General features: G+C 40.1%; 1 pseudogene; it reads right to left on the bottom strand.

The window, feature by feature from the left end:
• Positions 1 to 21: 21 nt before the first annotated feature.
• On the bottom strand, positions 22 to 3,095 carry LOC148210985 (protein NRT1/ PTR FAMILY 6.3-like; annotated as a pseudogene).
• Positions 3,096 to 3,338: the final 243 nt, after the last annotated feature.

The raw sequence follows: 3,338 nt of genomic DNA, 5'->3' as shown, positions 1-3,338 counted from the left end.
GAGAGAGTGATTATTATTATGCTATGCATGGCAAGTTGGCTCAGAGTCCTCCAATTCAATTCCTCATCAGCCAACCTCTTGTCCTTGTACACATACCACTTTGCACAAAACAAAAACGCCACCAAATTCAGCACACTCAAAATTGCCAAAAGCCAATAGAAATCATAAAGCTTCCCTTGTTCAGATTGTCTGGAATCCATGGCTTCCCATTTGCAGTCACTTCTGCACAATTGTGACCAACAATGTGCTGAAGAAAAACCCTAATGAAAGTGTGCTTAGAAATAGCCCTGTGCTCATTGTCTTCATCCCCTTGGGACACTCTCTCAGGAAGAAATCCAACTGCCCCATGTACGTGAATGCCTCACTACGTAGGGTCGAGTTGGAGGAAGAGATAAAATTTTACATTCTAACTATGTATGTATTGAATTTACGATAAGGTAAATTAAGGAGAGGTAACTTTGACTCACCTGATCCCACCAATAAAAATTGTGGTGCCAACCAGAACACGCTCAATGGAACTTCTTCCAGTGGCTTCTCCACCACCCATTTGCCTCCACCGCCCTCAACCGCTTTATCTCGGTCAGTGCAGCAGCGACCATGGCAAGTATCGATAGAACCAAGCCGAGCCCGACCCGCTGCAGTGGGGATAGGCCTTGTGGGTTCCTAAGCAGTTTTGCTGTTATCGGGATGATGAAACGGTCGTAAATCGGAACAGTCAAGAGGATGCTGGCCACGAAGAAGACGGTGAGGGAGGCCGCCGGAATTTGGAACGATCTTCCGACGTGTCGGTTCATTGTGGTGGCTTGTGACACGGAGAGAAAGTTGTCATTTGGGCGTAAATTGTCCAGAAAAGAATGGTGGTTGCCCAAATGGGTAACATTCTAATCACTAATTTACTTCCTCTATGTCTGTTAGGGTTGATATGTTCCACTGTTTACCACATTACCAAAAATTTCTCCATCTTTGATCGCTGCCTTGTCCAAAAACCTGCCCAAAAAACATGTTCAATAGGTCTTTTTTATTCGATTAAAAAAAAATTGTCCAATGTGTTTTTCTCTTTTAACTATTGAATTGGATGTATGATTAAGAAATAGTTACAGTATAAAATCGTCAGCTACATCGTGGGCTAGATGTCGAAGAAGAGTCCATGTTCTAACATTTTATAGTGAATAAAAAATATCCTTGATCTATCTTGTCCAATTTAGGTAACTTCCAAAAGTAGAAAATATTTTTTGTCCCAAGCTTGTCTGCTAATTACTGTTGGTTTAGGATATAGTTTTTGTTTTTTTTTTCTCTTGGAGCATAATACGTGGCCAAAGGTACAAATTGGCTTGGATTTTTTGCCTGTATGTAGGCAAACGTATTGGAAATGGCCACAACTATGTAATTGAAAGTTAATGCATGATTATGTAAATCATATTTTCGATTACATTATACCAACTACGTTGACTATATTTCATTAAATATCGATTGTATTATTATGATTTTTCAATTTTATGCAATAGGTTTGCGTTCATTTATTGAGAAATTCTACATCCTAGTATAAAATTAAAGAAACAAATCGAATAAGTTTTTCTGTGTTAAATAAAGATATTATATCGGAAAGTTAATATGTCAACATAGTTAACGGTTAAAGTATTAATAAGTCAAGTTTATAAAAGTAGAAAAAAGCCAACCTAAATTGTTTGGTGCGGGGGAGCTTCTGCTTCTTCTTCTCAACTCCATGTCGACATTGTCGTCGATATCGAAACAACAACAACGGATCAGACGGCAAATCCAAGCTCCTCTTCTTAAACGCTGCAACGAACACGGCGGCGATCTGCGTCAACGGGCTGCCGGCCAATTTCCTAAAACGGTACCGTCTAGTTCCCGACAGGAACACGACCAAACCCAACACAATGGCACATGCACATATCCCATAACCCCATTGTCTGCCCACGTTGTCTTGAATGTAAACGAGAATTGTCACAGCTCCAAGTGAGCCGATGCTTATGAAGAAGAAGAACCAGTTGAAGAACTTGCTCATCTTCACTCTCTCCTCTTTGTCGGCATCGTCGAACTGATCGGAACCGAAGCCGGAGACGCTCGATTTTAGGCCGCCCGTGCCGAGCGCCGTTAGGTATAGTGCTAGGTAGAGAATAGCCAGCTGCTTGCCGTTCGCCGGAATGCATGGGGTGTTGGTGAGCTCCGGTGAACATTTTGGAGGTCGGAGACTTGGAATTATGGTGGAGATTGTCAAGATGGTTACACCCTAATGCCACAAAATTTAGATAAATTCTCAAACTAGTTTTTTTTTTTTTTTTTGGGAGGGGGGGGGGGGTTAGAAACATTATGTATTATTAAATTATTGCCGGATAAAACTTAAGCCGTAATTAAAAAATTAAAAACTTAAGTAATAGAAGGGAAAGTGAATCTTACAGCTGCTTGAACAGTTGCGAAAATGGAAATGGTAAGATACCTTTAAGAAGAAATAGATAAAACAAATAAGAAAATAATAAATAAATAACCATGGAAATAATAAACTTAGTAAGAAGGAAAATGAAAATATATATAATAAATAAATTTACCGGCCGAGAAAAGTGTCGGCAACACAAAACCTCCGAGCAAACAGAGCATGAATGAAGTGCCGAGGAAGTTCGTAACGTCGTTAGCCGCAGCCGCATTCCCCAGATGCATTGTTTCCGTCAAATACGTCACCAAGTTCACGGCGATCCCCAACGTCGTCAGCCTCTCCACGGCCTCAGTCCCTGCCAAAACGCAGCGTTTTAACACCATTATATCAACAAAAACCACGTTAAAACAACCGCGATTTCACTATTAAAATTGTGGGAAATAAGAGAGAGATATGCCAACGATACAATGCAGATAAGTAAACATCTAAATATTATTTGATACTGGAAATTTCTGGATCTACCACTTAATAGAAAACGAGAGAAGAGTGAGAGTGGGGACGGACCTAGAATCATGGCGGCGGCGACCCAGCCACCGGTTTTGGCCCGGGAGGCGGGGTTTCCGGTGTAATCCCAAGCATCTGGGAGAGTTTTTGTTGAGGAAGAATGGTCATGGTCATGGTCATGGCGTGGCTTTGAGGTGAGGAAGAAGAAGGAATTTTAATTGAATGGATATGGTATTTGTATTTGTATTTGTATGTGGTGAAATGGGATGCAGATTCTGAAGGACCTTAAGACCCTTTTTATATGGAAACTTCATTCCGCTTGACGTTTCGCCACTAATTCTAAATTATATTATATTATTAGTCTTTAACAAATTATTCTACTACATCTATTCTATTTTATATTATTTCAATTTTCAAGTTTCTATTTAAGCTATATGATGAT

The sequence above is a fragment of the Momordica charantia genome (assembly GCF_013281855.1).
Source record: "Momordica charantia cultivar OHB3-1 chromosome 6 unlocalized genomic scaffold, Mcharantia_2.0 BLBB01000006.1, whole genome shotgun sequence".
Lineage (NCBI taxonomy): Eukaryota > Viridiplantae > Streptophyta > Magnoliopsida > Cucurbitales > Cucurbitaceae > Momordica > Momordica charantia.
This window is presented reverse-complemented; position numbering and strand designations above follow the sequence as displayed.